Below are 27,949 nucleotides of genomic sequence, written 5' to 3' on the forward strand. Positions count from 1 at the left end.
CATAACCTCCTCCAACAACGTTGGTGGAGGTCATACATGTTACAACTATAATATTAATATTCTTGCACTACGAGGGTTATCCTGGGAATACTGGATGTGACGGTCCATTCCGAGGCACCATGCACACACGTTCACATCTAGACGAGCCACTCCATTGCATTTTTCTGGGATGTGGAAGGAAACCGGAGGACATGGGAAGAACATGCAAAGAAACTCCGCGTGGACAGTAACAAGCTCAGGATTGAATTGCCATGATTGGAGATGTGAGGCAGCAACACAATGCACTGAATTTTAGAAAAGCCTCAATTCCTATTCATACTTTGATTACTGCACCTGGACTGACTCAGCACGCCTAGGGGATCTTTAGGGTGTGGTCTTAAATCCACCTAGCGAGTTGGATTTCAATATAATACAGCACTGCTGAGGTGTTTACTATGGTTATGTTTTCATTGTCATCTTTCGCACGTCACTGAGAAACATTAAAGTCTGATCGCTGGACTGAGCTTGTCAGAGAAGTAGCAATCCATTTCAATATGGATGATTTGGTTCCACACCCTAAAAATTCTTTGATCCAACCAGTTATGGGCTAAAATGTGTCCAACTTTGGCCTGTTGATAGCACGAGGGGGATTAAGTAGCACACGGCAGATTCTACCGTAACCGGATCCATTAACCACTTGCCCACAAAATAAGAAATTTTTCTTGTCCTTTTTTCAGTGAGGTAATATTTTCAAGATTGAAAATATGGTATTTGGTCGTCTAAAACAGCACGTGTCATTTAAAAATACACTAAGTATATCAATAAAAGATTTTTAAAGAATAAAGTTCTATTTCTTTGACATATCTGACAGACATAACTCCCATTTTAAAAATCACTTTCATTATCCCTGTTGCTATCGTCAGTGAATTTCTGTCAGATGACCTGACGATAGACTCAGCCATTATGGATCTTTGGTAGTTATCGTGTGGAAGCAGGCTTTATAATTTTTGGGTGTCAACAGATAGAGTTGAAATAGATCAACAGTGAAAAAACTATTTCGTTCACGAGAGAAGCCCACAGTTATTTTTAAAAAATGCTATCGTCAGTCTGTCAGTCAAATGCACCTGACGATCGCAAAATTCAAGCCCTCACCACGCACATGTTGACTAGACGCAAAGAGGAAATTCTACTGCGCATGATTTTTGTGACAGCAGACATTTACTTCCGGGCAAGACTTGGAGTTCTGACAGCTAGATTTCATCAAATAAATCAAGGTAAGATTTTCAGTCAGCTGTCCTGACGATAGAAATTTTTGACGATAGAAACATTGAGAATATATTTGTGCATTCATATTTAAATTTTTCTGGAGGAAAACTATCGTAAGTTGAGATAAATCAGAGCCACTTGCGACCCTTTCAGCCGACAGGCCATTTCAATGTGTTATTTCCCCGCGAAAGTGACACAGTCGTGTCTATCGTCACTGTTCTGACCATTATTGTTGATATTTCAATTTTGAAAATAAATTTTATCTTTTTTATTTCAATATTTTATTTTATTATTTGGCTCTAGTGATGAGGTATTTAATATTATTACTAAATTTGTCAGATTAATAATGTAAGAAACAGTTTTGTTGCTATTGTCATCTAGTTGTCTGTCAGAATATGATGGTAGACGTTAGTTCGTCTGTCAGGTTTTGATGATAGAAACCGATGTGTTTCTATTGTCATTTAGCATGTCTGTCATGTCAGGCTTTTATTAATTAGTTACCAGGACTACTGTCCTAAAATTTACTGTGAATGTCCAAGACCCCAAATGCTACTAGAAAAACTTAACAGAATGATCAAAATAATCAATTCAGCAATTTAAGGAGATGGGACTTAACTGGCCTCTGTTATGGTAGAATCTGCCACACCCAAAAACTGATGAAAACCTTTTTTTGGGGGGGTCAGTTCAAATCAGTGTGTCAAATCTCATGAAAAGTGTGTAATCTGTTTGATGGGCTGCTGCTGAGTAAAAAAAAAAACATACTGTCCTGCTGTATATACAGTTGTGGTCAGAAGTTTACATACAGTGACATGAATGCCATCTTGGATATGAATGCCATGGCAATATTTGGGCTTTCAGTAATTTCTTTGAACTGTTCTTTTTCTGTGGCAGAATGATTGTACAGCAGACATCTTTAAAAAAAAAAACACTAGAATTTGGTGCACAAGTTTTAATTTTCTTTGGGTTTTCTGAATTCAACACAGGGTCAAAATTATACATCCAGGGTCAAACATTTACATACGCTCACTTAGATTATTAATTCAGAGTTCCTGACACTTCCAAAATGTCTCTCATCTTGCCAAGGCCGAGGTCTCTTAACTTCCTGTTAGTGATCATGATTGACTACAGCTGGGAGCTTCTCTGTGCCTTCATAAAAAGGGTTTGTTGACAGCACTCATTGGCTTGACCAACACACAATACAATGTGAAAATCCAAGGAGCTCAGTGCAGATCTGAGAAGGAGGATCGCAGATACACACAACTCCTTAATGTCTCTTGAAGCCATTTCTGAACAACTGCAAGTTTCAAGATCAGTTCAAACAATTGTATCCAAGTTATTGTGAGGTGTAGTCACTTTGCTTCAAGAAAACCCAAACTGTCACCTTCAGCTGAAAGGAAATTGGTTTGGATGGTCAGGAACAACCTGGGAACCACCATGGCACAGCCCTGCCATGAACCGGAAGCTGATGGATCACTGTCTACAGTTCAGATCACCATGGACTAAGAAGCTGCTATCCAAGAAATAACCCCCTGCTCCAAAATTGACACCTTCAAGCTTAACTAAAGTTTGAAGCTGACTACACGGACAAAGAAAAAAGCCTTCTGGAGGATAGCTGTATGGTCAGATGAGACAAAGATTGAGTTGTTTGGCCACAATGACCACCATGTACAGAGGAACACTGTACCAGCTGGTGGTGGTGGTTGGATCATCATGCTCTGGGGCTGTTTTGCTGCCAGTGGAACTGGTTCATTGCACAAAGTGGATGGAATAATGAAGGAGGAGGACTACCTCAGAATTCTTCAGCATAAACCATCAGAAACTTGAACACGACTTGGGAGTTACAACAGGACAATGAACCCAAACACGCATCAGAGCTGGTTGTGGAGGATAAAGCAGGCTAACATTAAGCTTAAAACAAGTCCTGACTTCAACCCTATTGAAAATGTATGGACCGTGCTTATAAGTCAAGTCCATGCCAAGACAAAAAACAAGTTTAACTGAACTCTACCATGAAGAGTCATGAAATATCCAACCAGAATTCTGCCAGAAGCTTAAACAAAAATGTTTGGTCAAGGTGAATCTTGCAAAGAGACATTTTACCCAAATATTAGGTGTGCTGTATGTTAGGGTGCATCAGTTGCCCTCACTTTCATAAAATCTGATGCATGTTTGTTTGGGTGTTCCTTTTCACTAATAAAGACATCCTGTAAAATGTTTTGACCATATTCAAAAGTCTAATGGTGGCACCATGAGGTTCATTTTTTGCCAAAAAACGCTTATTTTATGTTTTCGCGTAAGGTTTGAATCACAATGTTGGACTCCGTTTATTGATTTCTTGTGAGCCAGAGATCATGTTAAGAACCTTTGCAAGGGATTGAGAAGCATTAATGTGATTCATAATACATTTATATTGTTTAAAAGTAGTTGAACAATGATTCAATGAACAGCTAAAACTCAAACTGTGCTTGACAATATATTTAGAATATGTACTAAAAATGTGTATCTAAGATATTTGGTATACTCTATAAGGTGCCATAATGTTTCATGAAAAGTGATTGAAATTTTGTCATAAAAGTCATAAAATAACAGCTTTTTCCATAACTTTGAGCTCCTGGTGCCACCATTAAACTTTTGAATTTTGTCAAAATATTTCACCCAGTGTGTTTTCTTACCGAAAGGAATATAAAAACAAAAATGCATCATGATCGGAGGAACTTTTCATTTTTAGGGGGCAACTGATGCACCCTACTGTACGTATATTTTTGACCCTGTTGATTTCAGATCTCATTCTCATTATCTCTAGCCGCTTTATCCTGTTCTACAGGGTCGCAGGCAAGCTGGAGCCTATCCCAGCTGACTACGGGCGAAAGGCGGGGTACACCCTGGACAAGTCGCCAGGTCATCACAGGGCTGACACATAGACACAGACAACCATTCACACTCACATTCACACCTACGGTCAATTTAGAGTCACCAGTTAACCTAACCTGCATGTCTTTGGACTGTGGGGGAAACCGGAGCACCCGGAGGAAACCCACGCGGACACGGGGAGAACATGCAAACTCCACACAGAAAGGCCCTCGCCGGCCACGGGGCTCGAACCCAGATCTTCTTGCTGTGAGGCGACAGTGTTAACCACTACACCACCGTGCCGCCCTCTTGATTTCAGATAACCCAAAGAAAATTAAAACTTGTGCACCAAATTCTAGTGTTTTTTTTATATTATAGATGTATGCTGTACATTCTGCCACAGAGAAAGAACAGTTCAAAGAAATTACTGAAAGCCCAAATATCGCCATGACATTCATATCCAAGATGACATTCATGTCACTGTATGTAAACTTCTGACCACAACTGCATGTTGCTTGGACCCCTCATGTTGATTTGAGCCCCAAAGAGGACGAATGCTCCAAAAAAAGAAAAAAGACAGTGAAGGAGTTCAAATCAGACTTTAATCCACACTTGCCATGGCTCATTTCAATGACAATCTCTCGTGATGAGAAGTCTAATTAGAGAATTCCAGAGCTGAGGCTTAAGATATCATTTTTCACCTGCTTGAAAGAAGTGTATTTCCCATGATAGGGCCCTTCTGAAGGGTGATAATGGATGAATGAAAAATGGCCGGAATGGAGCTTTAAGTCCTGCTGAGATTGAATAAATGTTCTCTTACGTCTGAGCCAGAGATGGAGATGAGAGAGCGAAAAAGAGAAAGCATTCCATCACATGAGATGAGATGAGCATATTCTTAGCCAAGGATATAAATCCCTGATGGGCTATTAGACGAAAGTCTTAACATAGGCCTTTGTTCTGGCTTTTTCTGTCCTGCACACATGCTCATGTTCATTTTCACTCACACACTTGCGGTGTAATGCGATCCAACTGTATCTGTATCTGTTTAGCGCGCTGAATATTTGTATCTATTCACATTTAAACCTAAAATGGGCCTGAAGTGGACGTTTTTGTTTTGCACTGGTTTGAACGCTGGATAAAACTGTCAACTGTGTGTGACTTCTGGCTTTGACAGTTTCTCAAACTTGTATACATCGCTTTTTTTTTTTGTCCACGAATTTATACTGATTCGATCTCTCAAAATATTTAGTTATTCCACAAAATCGAGTCGTACATGAGCTGATAGCGGCTACAAGCCACGTACGACGAGATTGAGTGGAATAACCAGAGATGCCTACCCCAAATTTTGAATTTCAGTATTCTTGAAAACATTTTTCAGTATTTTGGAATGACTTTCAGTAACATTAATTTATGCGCATTTCCATTATAAAGAGGTGTATACAGCGCTCGAAACTAACGGTGTCCCGATGTCCCGGGGACCATAAAAAATGTCATCGGGACACAAAATTATCATATCTGGGACAATCCCGGGACAATGGAAAAAAACAGATCTAGAAAAAAAGTTCTACATTAATATTATTTACAAAGCCGTAACACATACGTAGACATTCACCTAATTTGTCAATTTTAATTTTAAAACGTTAACAGCGAAAAATACATAGTAGCTACACTTTCGATGCACCTGCATCAGTAGGCTACAGAGCAGCGCATTCTGTTCTAGAATCTTCGGCCGGAGTCCGCATTATATGGACTTGGAATGGAATTGCTACCGCACACGCTGCGCTGACTCTTGCCAGAACAAAAATGCTTAAGTGGTTGAAGCGGACCGACCGCGGGGAAGAAACTGAAAGCCCAGACATAACGTCTCCGGGACCTTCAGGATCCAAAGTGTCATCGCCTGGTCTGCAGGCAACGCGAGCAACTGAATGAACTTAATGAACACTGTTAGACACGTTATAAAATACAACAGGAATGATGTGGATGATATTGACGGAAGATACCGTTCAGCAGAATAAGTGAGTTTTCTTGGTGTCTTTCTAGTTCAGAAAGTTTAGTCAGCCAGCAGCACAACTAGGCTCGGACCTGGCACTATGCTGATGTTGCTAACATTTGCACCCGGCAGCGAAAGTTCATAAAATGGGTAACGGAAAGTTCATAAAAATGGATAACGGAAAGTTCATAAAAATGGATAACGGAAAGTTCATAAAAATGGATAACGGAAAGTTCATAAAAATGGATAACGGTAATGGTGAAAATTATAAGTTGGCCTTATAAGTGCCAACAGATATTCAAGGTATAAGTAGATGAAATGAACATAAAAGGGGTCTTATTTTCGACTAAAGTGTACTGCAGATGTAGGGAGTTGAAACATTTTCTGAATGAGCTAGTTGGCCCCTTTAAATAAACGGGTATCTATTCATACAGTGAGATCGCCAAAGTTTAATAAACTGAAAATGCAATAACTGTAATTTTGAAGTAGATGATGTATAGGACATGTGTCGCTTGTGTCTTGTGACTTATTGTAAAAATGATATAAAGGGTTCAAAATCGCATAGTTACAAATATAATAGTAACTTCATATGATGGGTGGCACGGTGGTGTAGTGGTTAGCGCTGTCGCCTCACAGCAAGAAGGTCCTGGGTTCGAGCCCTGTGGCCAGTGAGGGCCTTTCTGTGCGGAGTTTGCATGTTCTCCCTGTGTCCGCGTGGGTTTCCTCCGGGTGCTCCGGTTTCCCCCACAGTCCAAAGACATGCAGGTTAGGTTAACTGGTGACTCTAAATTGACCGTAGGTGTGAATGTGAGTGTGAATGGTTGTCTGTGTCTATGTGTCAGCCCTGTGATGACCTGGCGACTTGTCCAGGGTGTACCCCGCCTTTCGCCCATAGTCAGCTGGGATAGGCCCAGCTTGCCTGCGACCCTGTAGGGCAGGATAAAGCGGCTAGAGATAATGAGATGAGATTTCATATGATAATATTAACCACTGGTTATTTCAGAGAGGGAAAAAATGGGGACACTATTGCTTCCATTCGGGACAATACAACACAGAATTCGGGACCACTGGGGGACACAAAGAAAAAAAGTTAATTTTGAGCCCTGGGTGTATATACCAATATGTTTAACATTTAAATTATTAAAAAGTACTGTTTTGTGTGAATTGAATAAACAAAACACGAGCAGCCATCTCAATTGAATTTCCACTCAACAAATTTCTAGAGCGTACAATATATCACATTTTTCTAAATACAATAGGCTAGTGTTCCCTGTTTGCAGACATTACGGTTGACTACCAATCATTGGTATTGAATGTAACTCCTCAAAAGTATTATATTATATTGCCTGGCAAAATGTTCTACCTGTTAACGGATTCTAATAAAATTAAAAAAAATTCTTATTTCATGCCAAAGAGAGTCCGACATTGTTATCTTAATGTCCCAATATATAAATACTTCAGCATAATGCTTCAGAAGAGACATTGAATAAAATGACATTTATAATTGTATTTAAAACAGTGGAATGATCAATTTTTTGCCACAATCCCAACAGCACTAATCATAAAATTCTGTTTTTGATCATACTACATGTACATTTGCACTTGTAACACTGAAAAGACTTTGAATTAAAGAAGTACAGCCAGTGTTTGACATTTCAGTGAATAAAAATCAGACGTAAAAAGAAACTGAATAAGTTTAACTCACATTTCATGGCACTAATCGGCAAGTTCAACTCCAAGCACAGGTCAACCATCACCGCTTCAGCACGGGTCACGTTCCGTGTCTTTTCATCCACAGATTTCGTAAAAAACTGCTGGATACCCCCAGATTTACTTTCCGCCTGACTCGCCATTTCAGCATACTCCATATGTTTTTTGTAGATGACATGCCGCGTGCAGTCATCGCGACCACCATGTTAATGTCAGTTCTACACAGTTTGCAGTGCGCGTATCCATCGCCCTTTTGACTGGGTGTAATGCACGGCCATTCTACCGTATATCGTGGGAGGAACACCTGAGACCTGTGTTTCACTTGTCCCGATACTGAGCGTTTCATTTCCACTATTGAGAAGCAGCACCATGCGTGTGTGATGCCGAGCGAAAATAGCGCGAACAAATGTGCGGTATCTGCGCATGTCACACACAGCATGTGCGGAATCTGCACATGTCACACACAGCATGTGTGGTTGTCATAAAAATAAATGGCCGTGAATCGCGCATGGACTGAAAAAGTCGCTTGGACATTTAAAAACAACTCACTGGAATTTTTTAAGACTTTATAATAATTCCGTACAGAATAACACTGTTTGCCGTAACATCGTATTTACGTAACTTTTCCGTACAAAATACGGCCAATCCGTACTAGTAGGCATCTCTGAATAACTGTTTTATTCTATCCGCATTCACTGGGTTTTGAGAAACAGAGCATTTTTACTTTTTGCAAATTCGATAAATAAAAACTTTATACAAAACAGCCGACAAAATCATTTCCGCTTAGAATGTAAACAAACCGGCGAAATGACGGGAGCAATTTGTGAAAAATGGCATAATAATAATAATAAAGATACATTCTTACCATCAAATACTTTTATTTAGTGTTGTCGTCGAGTCACTACACCTCGAGTCCGAGTCCAGTCTCGAGTCCCTAGTGTTCAAGTCCGGGTCAAGTCCAAGACGTTAAAGAAAATTTCGAGTCGAGTCTGAGAACCACACTCCAACCGCACCATTTGACGGTGGCTGTTGCTGCCTTTATGCGAAACCGTTTACGGCGCACGTACGAAAGTCCGCTTGGCGCGCTGTCCAAAGCGCGCCTGAGAGTCTATCTGGTGCACGTGCCAAGGCGTGCAGGTGTGACACTCTTGCATGAAATTTGTACAAAAATTAATGGAGATATAAATATCTTATGCCAAATTATTATGGCATGTTATAAAAAATAAAGAAAAAAATCAGAGCTCTCGTCTCCAATTTATGAGTCCGAATGTACGAGTCCGAGTCATCAGTGCTCAAGTCCAAGTCAAGTCACGAGTCCTTAAAATTAGGGCATGAGTCGGACTCAAGTACTACAAGCCTGCTTTTATTCCATATCTTGTTGCTTTTTTTGTATTTTTTTTTTGGGGGGGGGTTTCTTCTTCTTCTTCTTCTTTAGGGTTTTTTTGGTGGTTGGCAAACCAACTTAAAGGTGCATTACTGCCACCAACTGGGCTGGAGTGTGGAACAGGAGGTATGGAGGGGAACTATATTCTTTTAGTTATTTCTCTTTCTTTTAAATACTTGATCACAATTTTTGGGGTTTTGTTTTCGAGTAGTTTTTATTTCGTCCTCGGGTTGGTTCAGGAACACTCTCCGCCATTTTGTTTTTCTCTACTCACGGTATGTGAGCTGATATCCTCGGCGTAGAGTAGCCAATCAGAGCGCACGATTGCTCATATCCAGTGAATGTGGATAGAATAAAAACAATTATTTGTTTTGCGGTCCAAATCCTGCGCTCTGATTGGCTGGCGAGCGGGTCCATATCCTACGGTACGGACCCCAGTTACGGACCCCGGTTATGGACCTCTGGCGACTCGGTCATTCACAACAACAACAAACATAGTAGAATTTTTTTGTCAACATTTATCTTTTTTTTATAAGATTTATTTCTAAGATTATCAAAAATCTTTTACATTTTTGCCAGCATTTCTCAGGAGAATATCATTAATTTTACAGCATGGATAGCGATAACGACAGTGTTCACAGCAAAAGTGAGTTTTACTACCCTGAGGAAGAAGAAATAAAAGAAAACATTTCAGGAGAAAGCTAAAAACCTCTAACTGTTACTAACGCCGAGCAAAAACATGGCTGAATCCTGAATGACTCCTATTTGTATAAATAGGGGACTACATAGGCAGCAAAATGTAGTTTTTTTCCTGCCATGGAAGTGCACTTCTATACCGAGGAGGAAGCAATTTGCATTACAGCCGTGAATGAGGATTCAAAATGGTGGCTCGGCTCGGTTTCCCCTTTCGGGCGCTCTCGTTTTCTGTTAGAATTTGGCCGGCGAGGGCCTTTCTGTGCGGAGTTTGCATGTTCTCCCCGTGTCCGCGTGGGTTTCCTCCGGGTGCTCCGGTTTCCCCCACAGTCCAAAGACATGCAGGTTAGGTTAACTGGTGACTCTAAATTGACCGTAGGTGTGAATGTGAGTGTGAATGGTTGTCTGTGTCTATGCGTCAGCCCTGTGATGACCTGGCGACTTGTCCAGGGTGTACCCCGCCTTTCGCCCGTAGTCAGCTGGGATAGGCTCCAGCTTGCCTGCGACCCTGTAGAACAGGATAAAGCGGCTAGAGATAATGAGATGAGATGAGATATTATTTACCAGCTTAAGGTCGGTCCGTATGGTGAAATACCGTGACCTCGGCCTTGAATACTTTCAAGACCTTGGTCACGGTATTTCACGATACGGACCTCCCAGCTGGTAAATAACACATATACCGTATATATCCTAACCCAAGTATCCTAATGGGCAGTAGTTAGCACTGTTGCCTGACAGCAAGAAGGTTCTGGGTTCGAACCCGATGGGGTCTTTCTGTATGGGGTTTGTATGTTCTCTTTGTGCGTTTCCTCCCACAGTCCAAAGACGTGGATTAAATCAACCGGCAACTCTAAACTGCCCATAGGTGTGAGTGTGAATGGTTGTTTGTTTCTGCGTTAGCCCTGCGATAGATTCGTGACCTGAAGTCAGCTGGGGTTGGCTCCACCTTCTCCTGTGACCCTGACAGATAAGCAGCATCGAGAGTGCATGGGTGGATAGTATCCTAATGTAAACCACAGGAACCCACACCAGGAAATTACTAAGGCCCACCCTGTGTGTGTTATCAGTGATGTGTGCATTGCTGTAGATCAGTGCTTGTCATAGTTTTGTAGACATGGAATTCTTCAACTATAAGCAAAATATATTCCACAGTCGCTGTCAGTACAGATTTCTTTTCATGAACAAAAGCCAACTATTCCAATGTTAGGCTCACGAGATAACTGTGGACAGTGATATTCGGCTTTTTACTGCAGCCAAAACGATTTTTTATTTCTGAAATTTCCACCAACAGAACCCATTAAGAACTCGGGGTTTGGTTGAAACCCATTTAATTCAAGTGTCCAGTCAAATAATCACAGGAGCTTAATCATAAATATCAGAACTTCAATGACGGTGAGTCGAAAACCTTTTTCATTAATACGTGTAAAACAACTTGATTGTACAATGTTTTATAGTTTCGATCCTGTATTTAAATAGACCAACACTGTTCTGAAATTTAATTCTGCCTACATGCGAATCAAACTGCGTTAAAGCGAGACGGCCTTTCGATTTCATAAAATCGGTGAAATTTAGTTCCCTCTGAAATTCGGTCGTTGTGATATGTGTTTATTTCTGTAATATCTCACAAAATATCAGGCCATTCTGTGGCTGGGAAGTTATTTAATTTGAGGAGATTCCCGAGCAAATAATGTGCATGAAATCGCTCGCTTCGTGCAGTCAAGCAGACAGAGGAAGTCCGTGTGCGCATGCGCAGGTTTACACTGACAGTTACATCATTCTTTGCTCGCTGACTGCCGATATGTATTAGAATGGTCATGCGTTTCCTTTCCTTCGTATAGAACATAACGTCTTATTTTTTTCGCGGTCTGGTTTCCATCAAATCCTGCGCTCTGATTGGCTGGCGAGCGGGTTACGGACCCCGGTTACGGACCTCTGGCGACTCGCTCGTTCACAACAGCAACAAACATAGTAGCATTTTTTGTCAACATTTATCTTTTTTTATAAGATTTATTCATAAGATTATCAAAAATCTTATAAACTTTTGCCAGCATTTCTCAGGAGAATAGCATTAATTTTACAGCATGGATAGTGATAACGACAGTGTTCACAGCAAAAGCGAGTTTTACTACCCTGAGGAAGAAGAAATAAAAGAAAACATTTCAGGAGAAAGCTAAACACCTCTAACTGTTGCTAACACCGAGCAAAAACATGGCTGAATCCTGAATGACTCCTATTTGTATAAATAGGGGACTACATAGGCTGCAAAATATAGTTTTTTCCTGCCATGGAAGTGCACTTGTATACCGAGGAGGAAGCCATTTGCATTACAGCCGTGAATGAGGATTCAAAATGGCGGCTCGGCTTGGTTTTCCCTTTCGGGCGCTCTCGTTTTCTGTTAGAATTTGGTAAAGAAAAAATATATATATATTATTTACCAGCTTAAGTGAAAGTGGTGAAATACCGTGACCTCGGTCACAGTTTTTCATGATACGGACCTCCCAGCTGGTAGATAACATGTATTTCTTCTCGCTTTCCGTTACTGTAGTCGGTCTCTGACGTTTCATTCTCACACTCACGTCCTCTATTTTTCTCTCCGGTTTCAAATTTGTATCCCACAATGCCTTGTGCGAACAGGGAAAGCTCACCAGGTCATGCATGACGTAGTATCTTTAATCGGGTCATGGTGAAGCAGGAAAAAATAGCAGAGAATTTAGGGCCATGTGGCTCTAAATTCATTATTTGTTCTATTTAAAAAAACAAAAACAAACAAAAAAAAGTCTGTGATTCAAATTCAGTAGCCAGGGTTCCCGCGGGGTCTAAAAAAGTCTAAAATTCAGAAAGTTAAATTTTAGGCCTTAAAATGTCTCAAAAACACACATTTGCATCCCAGGTCTAAAATTTAATTTATCCAAGTATAAAATTCTTACATCCGCTCAGTCCGTTCCTAGAAGTGCCTGCAAAACATTAATAAAAAATGTGCCGGTTGCGTTGTTGTCTGCCTGCTAAAAAACTTCAATCACCGATGATCGCGGCAAGTATGCAACGGTCCAGTTTGTCCACTACGCCTACCGTAGTTCTACCTTCTAAGTTCCCGCCGAGTTTATGCAGTCTGTGGCAGTCAGAGAAGGTTAGCGGTTGTGTTGGCAGTGCGATGAAGAGTGTGGACAGCGCGTCGAATAATAGTGAGTAAGATGGGAAAGTGTCAGTTTAATGAAGCTTGGCTTGAACGTGAAGAATTTCGAAACTGCTTAGAAGCCGCAGCAGGTGATAGGTATGCGGCTCGCTGCAAAGTCTGCAGGAAAATAATTCAGTTGGGGACTTTAGGCGTGAAGGCCCTGGAGTCCCACGCTAAAGCTGGAAAACATCAGATTGCTGTGAAGGGCTCGCAATGTCGCCAGCCGATCTCAAGCTTTTTGTCAGTATCCCAGCTAACATCGCTGCCTGGTCCAGCTGTTCAACATTCGCCAAATAACAGTCAGGTGACTTTCGGGTCCACGGAGACGTCAAAAGCTGAGGTACTTTGGATTCTACACACAGTGACCTCTTATCTATCATACAACAGCAGCAGCAACATTAACGGCCTTTTCCAGGCAATGTTTCCTACTTGATTGTCAGTTTGACATTTACAGACGCAATACAAAATTACATTGTTTTTGAGAATTGAACTGATTTTTTGGTCGGTTTTTTTTTGGGGGGGGGGGGCTGTAATCCTTCAAGTTGGTCAATCCGAGGAACTTGGATATTGTATAGATTGTATGCATCACTCTATTGTCTTGTACTTTTGTTGCTATGTGACATAATGCACTAATGTTGTACTAATGTTGCCATATGACATAAATAAGCACACAATCAGTTTGTATCCCTGATAGTCAGTTTACCAATACAAATGACTTTGTTTTGAGAATTGAACTCCATTGTCTTTTTTTGGGAAGGGCGGGGGTAGGGCAGGGTGTAATGCTTCGTGTTGGTCTGAAAAATTTTTCATAATGGTCTTAAAAAGTCTAAAAAAGGTCTAAAATTTAACTTACTGAATCCTGCAAGAACCCTGGTAGCTTTCGGTCCACTAAAGAAAAATAACTGGGTGTCGGGGAAAATTCTTTTTATGACCTACAGTTGAAAAATCTGAAAGGCAGTTGTGGCAGCGGGGGCATGGTCAAGCATCGGTCTGTGACAGGAGGGTGGAGCCGGGGAAGGTGAGTGGCAGATTCGCTACACCTGACGGTAATTAACCTGTGTTTTGTGTGTGTTTTCCCAGTAAACCGCTCCCTATTTTAAGAGGCTGAGAGAGAGCAGAGGGAGCGCGACCCGGGAGTGGAGGCTGAGAGTGTGTCTGTGTGCTGCGAGTTCTTTTTAGACTGAAAAGTTTATGAATAAAATACGCTGTTACTACCTCCAAACGTTGTCCTGCCGTCCTCTGTGCTCCACCCACGCATTGTCCGCGCTACAGTGGTGCCGAAACCCAGGAAAAGGTGGAGCACCAGTGCTACAGCTCCATGGAATCCTCCCCGTTCGCGGACTTGGTCCACGCCCTCGCCACGGCTCAGCAGAGCCAGCACCAGGCACTCGTCACGCTCCGAACGGAGCAGGAGCGCCGCTTCGAAGCCCTGGTGCTGGCTCAACAGGAAGATCGAGAGGCGTTCCGGCGGCTCCTCGCGTCGGCGGGGTCCACCAGCGCCCCGGCCGCGGGCCCGTCTCCCCTCACTGTGACCAAGATGGGCCCGCAGGATGACCCCGAGGCTTTCATCACCTTGTTCGAGCAGGTCGCCGAAGCCTCGGGGTGGCCGATGGAGCAGCGCGCGGCGCGCCTCCTCCCCCTCCTGACTGGAGAGGCGCAGCTGGCCGCATTACAGCTCCCCGCCGACCGCCGGCTGGCCTACGCTGACCTTCGCCGGGCCGTCCTCCAGCGCGTGGGGCGCACGCCGGAGCAGCAGCGCCAGCGCTTCCGCGCGCTGCGGATGGAGGAAGCCGGCAGCCCGTTCGCGTTTGGCCAGCAGCTCCGGGACGCCTGCTGGCGGTGGCTGAGGGCCGAAGATTGCGACGCCGAGGGAATCATCGACCAGGTGGCGCTGGAACAGTTCGTTGCCCGCTTACCAGCCGGAACCGCGGAGTGGGTCCAGTGCCACCGCCCGGCGTCGCTGGATCAGGCCGTAGGACTGGCGGAGGATCATCTGGCGGCTGTACCGGCGGCAGGACAACGGATGACATCGTCTTCTGTCTCCTCTTCTCTCTCTCTGTCTTCCCCCCCTCCTCCCGTGTCCCGTCCTCGCCCCATTCCCCCACCACGGAGGCGGGGGCCGGCCCCACCCCAGCCGGCCCGCCGCACCCGTGGTGCCCTCCCGTTTCTCCCTTCTGTGTCTGTCTCTCCCCCCCCTCAGGTGAGTGAGCCCCAGAACACAGTTGCAGAGGGGAGGCCCGGGCCGGTTTGCTGGCGCTGCGGGGAACCGGGCCACCTGCAGCAACAATGTGCAGCGATGGAGGTGGGGGCGGTGGTGCGGATCCCCGACGCGCCAGAGGCTGCCCTCGATCGGGCCGGAGCGTATCGCATACCGGTAAGTGTACAAGGGGCTACATATCAGGCGTTGGTGGATTCAGGCTGCAATCAGACCTCGATCCGCCAAAGCCTGGTGCAAGACGAGGCATTGGGGGGAGCACAAGGGGTGAAGGTGTTGTGTGTGCACGGGGATATTCACAGCTACCCGTTGGTGTCAGTCCACATATATTTTAGAGGGGAAAAATCTATAGTGAAGGCGGCGGTTAATCCTCGCCTTACCCACTCTTTGATCTTGGGGACCGATTGGCCGGGATTTCGGGGTTTAATGGCACGCCTAGTAAAGAGTGGGTCCTGCCGGTTGATGGGGGAGGGTCCCGGTGTCGCTTTGGCTGGAGCGGCGGTCGCAGAGCCGTCTACGTCACCTCCGCGACAGGGGGAGGAGCCGCCGGCCCCTCCTCTTTCTATTGGGGAATCCCTCGTGGATTTCCCACTGGAACAATCGCGAGACGAGACTCTGCGACACGCGTTTGACCAAGTGAGAGTAATCGATGGTCAAACGCTCCAGCCGAACGCCACCCCGTCCTTCCCCTATTTTTCCATTTTGAAGGATAGATTATATCGAGTGACGCAGGACACTCAGACGAAAGAGCGAGTCACCCAGTTATTAATTCCAAAGAGCCGCCGGGAATTGGTATTCCAGGCGGCCCACTTTAATCCCATGGCTGGACACCTCGGGCAGGATAAGACACTCGCCCGGATAATGGCCCGATTCTATTGGCCGGGGATTCGCGGCGACGTCCGTAAGTGGTGTACGGCGTGCCGCGAATGCCAGTTAGTAAATCCAGCGGCCATTCCAAAAGCGCCCTTGCGCCCCCTACCATTAATCGAGACCCCGTTCGAAAGAATTGGGATGGATCTCGTTGGGCCATTAGATCGGTCAACACGAGGGTACCGCTTTATATTAGTCCTGGTGGACTATGCAACGCGATACCCGGAAGCGGTGCCTCTTCGCAATATCTCAGCACGCAGTATTGCAGAGGCCCTCTTCCACGTCATCTCCCGGGTTGGAATCCCGAAAGAGATTCTGACTGACCAAGGCACCTCGTTTATGTCACGAACACTGAGCGAACTGTATGGGCTACTAGGTATTAAGCCGATCCGCACCAGCGTTTATCACCCACAGACGGACGGTTTAGTTGAACGGTTCAATCGCACCCTCAAGAATATTATTAAAAAATTCGTAAGTGAGGACGCACGTAACTGGGATAAGTGGCTCGAACCCTTGTTGTTTGCAGTGCGAGAGGTCCCCCAAGCCTCCACGGGGTTTTCCCCGTTTGAATTATTATACGGGCGTAAGCCGCGCGGCATCTTAGATGTACTGCGGGAAAATTGGGAGGAGGGACCTTCACAGAGCAAAAACGAAATTCAGTACGTTATGGATCTGCGCGCAAAACTCCACACGCTCACCCACCTAACTCAGGAGAATTTGCGGCAGGCCCAGGAACGGCAAGTCCGCCTGTACAACAAGGGCACGCGCCTTAGAGAGTTCACTCCGGGAGAGAAGGTACTCGTCCTGTTGCCCACGTCGAGCTCCAAATTAATCGCCAAGTGGCAAGGACCCTTTGAGGTCACACGGCGAGTCGGGGACGTCGACTACGAGGTTAGGCGAACGGACAGGGAGGGGGCGCTACAGATCTACCACCTCAATCTGCTGAAACTCTGGAATGAGGAGGTCCCCGTGGCGTTGGTGTCGGTAGTTCCGGAGAAGGCGGAGCTGGGGCCGGAGGTCCCCAAAGGGTCATTGGCATCACGTACCTCTCCGGTCCCCTGTGGAGACCACCTCTCCCCGACCCAACTCGCGGAGGTCGCCCAGTTGCAGGCCGAGTTTTCGGATGTGTTCTCGCCCCTGCCCGGTCGCACGAACCTCATAGAACACCACATAGAGACGCCCCCGGGGGTGGTAGTGCGTAGCCGCCCTTATAGACTACCCGAACACAAAAAAAAGGTGGTTCGGGAAGAACTTCAGGCCATGCTCGAAATGGGCATCGTCGAGGAGTCCCACAGTGACTGGAGCAGCCCAGTGGTCTTGGTTCCCAAGGCCGACGGGTCGGTCCGGTTCTGTGTGGACTATAGAAAAGTCAACGCGGTGTCTAAATTCGACGCATACCCAATGCCTCGTATTGATGAGCTGCTCGATCGACTAGGCACGGCTCGCTTTTACTCGACACTGGATTTGACGAAGGGATATTGGCAGATCCCCTTGACTCCATTATCCCGAGAGAAAACGGCCTTTTCCACACCGTTCGGCTTACACCAGTTCGTCACACTTCCATTTGGGCTGTTTGGGGCGCCCGCTACGTTTCAGCGGCTGATGGACCGGGTCCTCCGGCCGCACGCCACCTATGCGGCCGCGTACCTAGACGACATCATTTATAGCAATGACTGGCAGCGGCACCTGCAACACCTGAGGGCCGTCCTTAGGTCGCTGAGGCGGGCGGGACTCACTGCCAACCCGAAGAAGTGTGCGATTGGGCGGGTGGAAGTACGGTATCTGGGCTTCCACTTGGGCAACGGGCAGGTGCGTCCCCAAATTAATAAGACTGCAGCGATTGCGGCCTGCCCGAGGCCCAAGACCAAAAAGGGGGTGAGACAGTTCCTGGGGCTGGCTGGCTACTATCGTAGGTTTATACCTAATTATTCGGACGTCACCAGCCCGCTGACTGACCTCACTAAAAAGGGGGCACCAGATCCGGTCCAGTGGACGGAGCAGTGCCAGCGGGCTTTCTCTGAGGTAAAGGCTGCACTGTGTGGGGGGCCACTCTTACACTCCCCTGACTTCTCTCTCCCTTTTTTGTTGCAGACGGATGCGTCGGACAGAGGGCTGGGGGCCGTTTTGTCCCAGCAGGTGGAGGGGGAGGACCGCCCAGTCCTATACATCAGCCGCAAGCTGTCAGTGCGTGAGGGGCGCTACAGCACCATTGAGAAGGAGTGCCTGGCGATCAAGTGGGCGGTCCTCGCCCTCCGTTACTACCTGCTGGGGCGCTCTTTCACCCTCTGTTCGGACCACGCGCCCCTCCAGTGGCTCCACCGCATGAAGGATGCCAACGCGCGGATCACCCGTTGGTATCTGGCACTCCAACCCTTCAACTTCAAGGTGGTCCACAGGCCGGGGGCGCAGATGGTCGTGGCGGACTTCCTCTCCCGTCAAGGGGGGGGGGGGAGTCGGCTGCGGGCCGGACGGGCGCCCGGCCTGAGTCGGGCGGTGGGGGTATGTGGCAGCGGGGGCGTGGTCAAGCATCGGTCTGTGACAGGAGGGTGGAGCCGGGGAAGGTGAGTGGCAGATTCGCTACACCTGACGGTAATTAACCTGTGTTTTGTGTGTGTTTTCCCAGTAAACCGCTCCCTATTTTAAGAGGCTGAGAGAGAGCAGAGGGAGCGCGACCCGGGAGTGGAGGCTGAGAGTGTGTCTGTGTGCTGCGAGTTCTTTTTAGACTGAAAAGTTTATGAATAAAATACGCTGTTACTACCTCCAAACGTTGTCCTGCCGTCCTCTGTGCTCCACCCACGCATTGTCCGCGCTACAGCAGTCTAGCTTTAAGTGTGTGGTGGGAAAATTAGCACGTGTATAGCTAAAGAAAAAAATGGTTAAACGAGCAAAATACGTAAAGTAATAGCACAGCAGGTTTATGGTTTAATTTAGCCTGTTCAGTTGTGATTTAAGAGTAATGGTACAGCAACATGTGCTGATTTCATACGTCGTCACTTGAGTTCTTTGGATGACTTGGCCAGAACTGTAGCAGTAGGGTTGCCAGTTCCTTTCTGCGCAGCCACATTCACACCTATGGGCAATTTCGAGTAGCCAGTTAACTTAAAGTGCATATTCTGGACCAATTTCGTTTTTTTTTTTTTTTTATATATGAAAGTATGTCCCTGGCCTTTACACACTCATCCAGAAGGGTGATTTTGCACAAGGCCATCTGTCTACAGCAGAAAAAAATAAAATAACAAAACACGTCTGGAAAAATCCCAAGCGAGTCTGGAGCCAGATTCGTGACGTTACCTGCGGAAGCGCCAGCAGGCTGGGTGAGCTTGCACGGTTTCAGTGCACAGCCTGTGTAGACCAAGCGCTCCCATTTCTCTCTCATTGTCCGGTCTTTTGGAAAACGATGAGTGCTAATCCCATCAAGATTGATGTTGCTACACCCTCCTACCATACATCTGTTAACCATTTTAATAATTACGTGATAACGTTGAATAAATTTGCAGAAAACCACCAGGTCGTTTTCTCAAACAAACCAGTGCTGGCGTAGGATTCAGAAGGAGGCATCCCGCGCGCGACGTCACGAAAATCAATGTTTGCCGGGAAATCCAAATGCCAAGTTTTTTCAGAGGCGGACCAATTCGCCTCAAATGGCTCGATTTCAACTGAATTTTTCTGGTATTGCGCAAGGTAAAAAAATTGCACAAAATGCAAACTGCGACAGATATTTGACCAAAGTTTAATATAAAATAGGAGAATTACACTGATCTTGCTCCTGAATTTACCCGTGATATGCACTTTAAGTGCACGTCTTTGGACTGTGGAAGAAACCCATACAGACATGGGGAGAACATGCAAACGCCACACAGCAAGGCCCATATTGATGACTGGGCTCGAACCCAGCGCTAACCACGACACCACTGTGCCGCCCTGACTTCATACAGTTTAGAAAAAAACATGTTGGTATAATTATTTGTGTCAAATCTCTTAATATAATTTAAATACCTCAAGTGCCCTTGACTGTTTGGTTATTTGTACCAATTTGTGTGTGTGTGTGTGTATGAGTGTTTAGTCTAGTTAATATCTAGAGTGTTTATACTGTTTATATTGTCTGTTTGAGTGTTTAGTCTGTCTAGTTCCTATCTAGAGTGTTTATACTGTTTATTTATACTGTTTATATTGTTTGAGTGTTTAGTCTGTCTAGTTCCTATCTAGAGTGTTTATACTGTTTATATTGTTTGAGTGTTTAGTCTGTCTAGTTCCTATCTAGAGTGTTTATACTGTTTATATTGTTTGTTTTTTTCAATTATTCTATTTTTATTTATTGCATTGCCAGTTTGCACCGTGGGTCAGAGAGGACTGATATTTCATCTGTGCTGTATGATAGACCCTTTTCACGTGACGTCACGACAAACGCGGCCGCCATTTTGGACATGAACTACCAGTAGTCTACCACAGCCAACAACGAGGAACGACGGCGAAGCATTGAAAGGAATATAGCCATCAAAGAAAGTTTTTACTTTCAGCAAGACTTCCATCATGCCATTATATTGTTGTGCACCTGGATGTAGTAACCATCAACACACAAGGCAAGATTTATCATTTTATCGGATCCCGACAGATGCTGACCGACGGAGAAGATGGATGGTCTCTAAAATATTGGCAAAATGATGTTTATTGACATAGCAATCGTGTGTAACGGGAAGCATTTGCATATCCGAAGTGTTGTGTTTACATCAAAGATAAAATAAACCGATATGACAACGACTGCTGCTGCCAGGTTGGGGACGCAAACTAGTAGAAAGGAAGTGTGCCAACAGTGCCAACACACTTCCTTTGTGGTCGATTCTGCTTTAAGGTAAGATGCATTTAATTATTCGTCTGCTGTGGGTTTGGAATCGGTAGCCTGACCGATTCGTTCATGTTTGTGGTGCCATTTGTTTGTTGACGCGTGTTGAAATGGAAGATTGGTTGTTGACATGATTTCCAGTGATGCTTTGGTGCTGCTGTGGATCAGATGTGTTGAGTAGTCTGACTGTTTTTTTTTCTTACGTGTGGTATCATTGTTGATGCGAGGTTGTTTTTTGAACATGCCAATGCGGACACGATTTCCCCTGATGAGTTATGACTTCAGACGCGATGCGTGTGTGGAGGTGTGGAGTCTGCGTGATATGTGCGTAAGATAGGCTTCTCATGTGTTTGGAGATCCGCGCTCTGAGACAAGCGCAAGCACAAGCACCCCCCCCAAGGGAAAAAAAGGGACCCCCCGAAAATATCGGCATAGTTCAAACACTGGGTTGGAGAAAGTAATGGCAAATAGTGAGTGCACAAACCATAGAAGGTAAACTGCACACAGCGCCAGGGCAGTGTGATGGTATGTCTACTTTTAGATTGTGTTAGCTTATCAATGAACACACTCGTCACTCGACGAGTTTCACGTCTTTACGACGGATACTTAAATGTGTGTTAGGTATTATTGTTGCAGTCTAAGCAGTCATTGTAGCAGCTAGATGAGCGAGAACCGAAAGGGTCTGTGCCATAAACCGTTATTTCTTCATGTCCAAAATGGCGGTCGCGTTTACGAAGGTCACGTGAGTGGGAAGGGTCTATAGAGGATTTCGACGTGACGTCACAGGTCACGTGACGCCCCGGTGTCCGCCATTTTGAAGGTCAAGCTAGCTAATGTCAACAACAGTAGCTGGTATGTTACTGTAGCAATGTTTACGTTCAGTCATTTGGATGACTGTTAAAACCTTTCAGTCTCAAGTTTTTCCTTTACTGTATTTACTAGTTTACTGAGCTAGCGCGCTCGGGCAGGCTGGGAGCTAGCGCGCTCGGGCAGGCTGGGAGCAAGCGCGCTAGCTCAGTAAACTAGTAAATACAGTAAAGGAAAAACTTGAGACTGAAAGGTTTTAACAGTCATCCAAATGACTGAACGTAAACATTGCTACAGCAACATACCAGCTACTGTTGTTGACATTAGCTAGTGCTAACAGCTAGTTGCTAATACACTGCTACAACTACACCGACCCTAATAATACAGTTCTTGGTCATTGCCTGGTAACAGCAAATTTATAACGGGCCATGTCTCAACAGACTAAGAAGTTATTTCAATGACATTTAATAACATTTTGTTTATCCTGAGGACCGAAAGTAAATGAAAATGTGAACAAACCTTAGCTGTAATAAGATGGTGACCACCGGCTCCAGGGACGACCCGCTGATGTAGGCATGTTACCCAGCCTGGTTTTTAACGACATAGGTATACAGATCATGTGGGCCGAAGTCAGGTAAAGATGAGGGCTTCGTGTACTTCCGTACGTCAGTGAACAATCCTGGTGGAAGCAGGTAAACGTCGTTCTCTAAGCCTGCTAACCTCAATTTTTGCAAATACCTCTCCCTCTGCTCGCCCTGTAAATGCCCTACGTCGCTGGATAGTGAAGGTGTTTTCTGCATCTCGCTCCTTTTTCTTTTATGTTTTTTCCCTGGTATTTCCCACACGCCTGACTGCAGGTCAGGAAGATCACCCGCGCTGCAGCGCTACAAAGCCAGAAAAAGATAGCCTGGTAACGTGTACGGATCATGTACATCAGCATCATTGATTTTCTGGTGATATCGCTTCTTACTCGCGTCATCTAGGCCGGATAAAATACTCGACAATGAGACTTCGTCATGATCAACAGTGTATCACTACCGGTAGTCGCCATATTTGTGACCGTCAAAATGGCGGCATAAATATTGTCGCTATGGAAACAATGACGTAGGCCGAAATCCTCTATAGCATATTTGACAATAAAGTTGACTTGACTTGACTTGAAATTCCTTCTTCTCATTGGGACAGGGAATAATTCTTAAATTCATAAAATATTATATTAAAAAAAAAAAGTAAAGAGTTTATCAGTTATAAAAATAACTGTTTGTCACAGTTCTATGGACCCTTTTCACGTGACGTCACGACAAACGCGGCCGCCATTTTGGATATGTACTACCAGTAGTTTACCACAGCCAACATTGAGGAACGGCAGCAAAGAAAGTGTTTATTTTCAGCAAGACTTCCATCATGCCACTATATTGTTGTGCACCTGGATGTAGTAACCATCAACAAACAAGGCAAGGGTTATCATTTTATTGGATCCCGACGGAGAAGATGGATAGCGGCCATTAAAAAAAATTAACAGATTGGCAGCCCTCGGCATACCAGCGCTTGTGTAGTGACCACTTTGTTGGAGGTAAGACGAATAAAATTAGCCAGAAAAGGCATTACATTGCTGTTAACATTCTGTGGCAGCGAGTGTGTAACCAAATAGGCTAAAATAACCCATTGTAACCTCTTTGTTCTTCTGTAGTAACTATTAGCTAACGACATTAGCTAGCGTTGTGTTCCTTTGCTGTTGGTAGACTGTAGGACAGATCAGAGGCAGTGTCCTACAAACAGCGCTTAATTTGAGGGGGAGCAAGCCGGAGCGCGCTCCGGAACCTCGGGCGTTGGCTCCCGCAGCTATTTACACTGGATCCAGTGATCCGACACCTCTCTTGACTATGTAACAAAAAAAAAACAAAACGATTGTCTTTAGGCTTGCCATCCTTCCACTTGCGAGTGGTAAATGATCTGTGCTGGGATCACACACACAGCGGCTCAGTCCCGAATCGTGGCTCGTGCACTTCACTCGCGCGCTGTGTGAGCTGCGCAGGGCCGGAGTGCGCACCCTCCAGAGGGCACTCGCTGTTCAGGGCGGAGTGATTTGGAGCGCAGGATGCCTGCGGAGCCGAGCGTATCCGTGTATTGGTGTTGCTGTGTGCAGACGAATCGTGTATTGGTGTTGCTGTGTGCACACTAATCGCTTTTAAAAACGTTAATCTGATGATCCGCTGATACGGTCTAATGTAAACATGGGCTAAGTGTTCAAAACAATAGGAACATGTATTTGTCTCTTAAATCCAGGCCGTTCCCTGTAATCTCTAACACTGGGTTGGAGAAAGTAATGGCAAATAGTGAGTGCACAAACCATAGAAGGTAAACTGTACACAGCGCCGGGGCAGTGTGATGGTATGTCTACTTTTAGATTGTGTTAGCTTATCAATGAACACACTCGTCACTCGACGAGTTTCACGTCTTTACGACGGATATTAAATGTGTGTTAGGTATTATTGTTGCAGTCTAAGCAGTCACTGTCGCAGCTAGATGAGCGAGAACCGAAAGGGTCTGTGCCATAAACCGTTATTTCTGTACGGCGTTGCTAATGTGTCGTTACTGTTGTTATTTCTCCCTCTGCTCGCCCTGTAAATGCCCTACGTCGCTGGATAGCGAAGGTGTTTTCTGCATCTCGCTCCTTTTTCTTGTATGTTCTCCGTTTGTCGCCTTCCTCGCATTCAAACCAATTCGAGCCGAAGTCCGCTACATGTCCAAAATGGTGGTCGCGTTTACGAAGGTCACGTGACTGAAAAGGGTCTATAGTATAGAAAACAGTCAGAAAATATTTCGATAAGCTGTGGCAGTGTCTGCCGTAGGCTGCTGATGGAAAAATGGCAAAAATGTAATCGGCGCTATTAAATACTGTCGACAAAGAGTGATACATTTAGATGAATCCAAATTGCTTCCATATTAGGCTTGGGAAAATACACTAAATGCTACTATCAGAGGTGTAAACACCCTGGAATTGAGGTAGATGACTGTTTTATTATCTTTCCAGACAAATGTGGGACATGAGCCTGAAGTTTGAGGATAAACTTAGAAATGATCTCACGCGTGTCGGGAAAATATGCACCTCGTTTACGTCAGGAATCAGCAGGATTTCTGGAAAGACGTGAGTAAATGTTGATAAATAGAAACAAATGATGCAGCTGTGAGGTTTTATAAGACAAAACCTCTGCTTTCTCTTGTGCACATGACTATATGTGGGAACTGATGTTCTCTCCCAGACCCACAAGAAAGAGCAGTTTAACAGCATTTCATGGCTTTCGTTGCACTGTTCACAGACACGCCGGCCGGAGGCACTTCGCCCAGATGCATGCAACCCTCATGACATCATCGCTCCTAGCGCGAGCATCTGGACCATGTGGAACTTGATATGACCTCAAGGTTTTTGCTGTCAGCATCAATCTGACACACAACTCCAGAAGCCATGCTCATTTCCAATTTTCACTGACCGGTCATGCGATACAAACGTACGGTACAAACCAAATGTCAAACAAACAAACAAACAAACAAACAAACAAACAAACAAACCCACAGGAGTAAGTACATGCCTGAGAGAGAGGAAGGATCTATAAAGAGACTCTCTGCCCGTAAAGCCGATGAAGCAATGGTGTTCATGATTTTACAAGCTCCAAATAGACACTTCTCACATGTCTATCGTCAAAGGAAACCAGACAGGAAAACGAGTGCGACTCATGATATTCCACAACTCTCAAATGCCTTGAATGGCCTTTAAGAAGTCGGAAATTTCTAATCTGTTGTAGGAGATTTGGTAGTCATTAGGATCGGAACTGATTGGAACGATACAATCAGGAATACGGGTCAGGAAGCAGAAAGACCATGTGGAACAAAAAAAAAAAAGATGGATAATTTGTAGCCTGGGCCCGCCCATCCTAAGCGTGACGCAACACGAGGGCCTGTTGCGAGCTTAGTCTGGCCAGGCAAGCTATCTCCAGCTCTTCCAAGCTCCCGAAAAATCGGGAACCAATCAACTTTGAGCATCGCCAACGGCCCTGGGTAGAGGCGTGTTCAAGGCACTGACGTAGTAGAACTGCGACCGGAACCCATAGATTGTTTACACAATCTATGCCGGAAGCGCTTCATTCACGCTTCCGCATCTATTATGCATAGATGCTGTATTGAAAGCATTCAACAGGAAGTTCTCATTGAAAACGGAGCAAAGAGCAGCCCTGGAGGTATTTATTGAAAGTTTTCGCCTTGCTCCCGACCGGCTTCGGTAAGAGTTTAATCTACCAGTTAGCCCCGTCGCGTCGCATACGTCAGAGGAAAGAGTGATGTGATTGGTTTAAGCTTCGTCACAGCCTTTTCTAGCTTCGACCAGTAGCAAACTGAGGCATTTCATGGAGGCGGGTCAACCACGGGCTCTGGGAAACGGTTGGGCTTAATATCTTGGCCAGACCAATAGCTCGGAGAGCTTTGAAGTCGCATTAGCCAGACTAGATAATTTGTATTTATGGCATATTTCAGTGGCGAACCGTTATTATTAGGAACTGGGACTGCAGCTCAGCCAAAACTTAGCCAGACACACCAAAAAAGCAACAGGGCAAAGGATTTTGCAAGGGATTAGCGGCAGGCTGCCAGGCTGCTCCGTTGTGTGTAGTTGTCGATGTTGATTTTAAAAGTAACTAAGTAAATTACACAAGGAAATTAATAGTCTGAGTGAAAAATACTGTAGCGAGCGAGCGTGGAAGAAGAGTCTGGATACAGAAATCTTAGTTTCTCGGTCGTTAGCGTGTGCTACTCACTCTTAATAGCACTCGCTTGACCGCTTTATTAACATTCGCTAACACTAGAAGAAGAAGAAACCTTTATTTGTCACATGCAAACTTCAAGCACAGTGAAATTCATCCTCTGCATTTAACCCATCTGAAGCAGTGAACACACACACACACTCAGAGCAGTGGGCAGCCACACTAGAGCGCCCAGGGAGCAGTCAGGGGTCAGGTACCTTGCTCAAGGGCACTTCAGCCCAAGGCCGCCCCACGTTAACCTAACTGCATGTCTTTAGACTGTGGGGGAAACCGGAGCACCCGGAGGAAACCCACGCAGATACGTGGAGAACATGCAAACTCCACACAGAAAGGCCCTCGCCGGACACGAACCCAGAACCTTCTTGCTGTGAGGTGACCGTGCTAACCACTACACCACCGTGCCATGCCGACACTACTGATGAACAATTCACGGTTAAGCTCGCACTGGCTTTCGGCGATGGATTTTTGGTCCCTCCTGCTATAAATCGAAATCCGATTGGTTAATTCATCTGTCACTTCCGACGTAAACATACACTGCCACTTCTGTCCCGGCAATGAAGTCCTACCCAATGAGTGAGCCAGCTCGAAACTCTTCTCAGCCTAGAAACAACTAACCGAAAAATCTCACTGGATAACTCGATTTTAATGTTTTCAGGACAGTAAGCCTTTCATTTCTGAAGCCAATTTGATAGAAAACGAGGCCGAATTAAAATTAGAAGAGTATGATCTCAGACTGTCTTCTGTGTCTGACAAACGTATAATAAAGCTATGGTCATTATAAACATTCTTACTCAGTAATAAAAAAAAAAGATCGCCAAATTGTTGTGGGATGAGCAAAACACTCACTTTCGTGTGTATTATTTTTCTAAAAGCATGGTTTGTTGTATGCTATTCTTATCACTTATCACAACTGCAGCGGGGGTCTTGTGTTTATAGCCCAGTTGGCTCATTCTGTCATGAAAATGTATGGAGTGGTTGATAAACTGGTCAATAACTGTATGACAGGCATGAAACGGTATATATCGATCAAGAAGCGATGCAAATGTATGACGTTTCAAATCGACTAAACAAAAAAATGAATTGTGATTATTGTCAGGCTGCTGTAACTGTATTGTTTCGACAGCGATAATGTATAGGGCTGGGAATCGATCCAGATTTCCTGGGTCGATTCGATTCCGATTCATAAGGCCACGATCCGATTCGATCCGATCCGATATCGATCTACTTAGATCAGGGGTCGGGAACCTATGGCTCGCGAGCCAGATGTGGCTCTTTTGGTGACTGCATCTGGCTCGCGGACAAATCTGACATTTGTTAACAGTTGGTCAAAAATAATTTTGTTAGGCATATATTATCAAA

General features: G+C 45.1%; 1 protein-coding gene across 2 annotated transcripts in view; it reads right to left on the reverse strand.

Moving 5' to 3' along the window:
• Window positions 1–27,949, reverse strand: part of mdfi (MyoD family inhibitor) — a 149,796-nt gene that overhangs the window by 35,347 nt on the left and 86,500 nt on the right. The gene's annotated exons all lie outside the window — the stretch shown is intronic.

Source organism: Neoarius graeffei, chromosome 26 (assembly GCF_027579695.1).
Source record: "Neoarius graeffei isolate fNeoGra1 chromosome 26, fNeoGra1.pri, whole genome shotgun sequence".
Taxonomy (NCBI): Eukaryota; Metazoa; Chordata; class Actinopteri; order Siluriformes; family Ariidae; genus Neoarius; species Neoarius graeffei.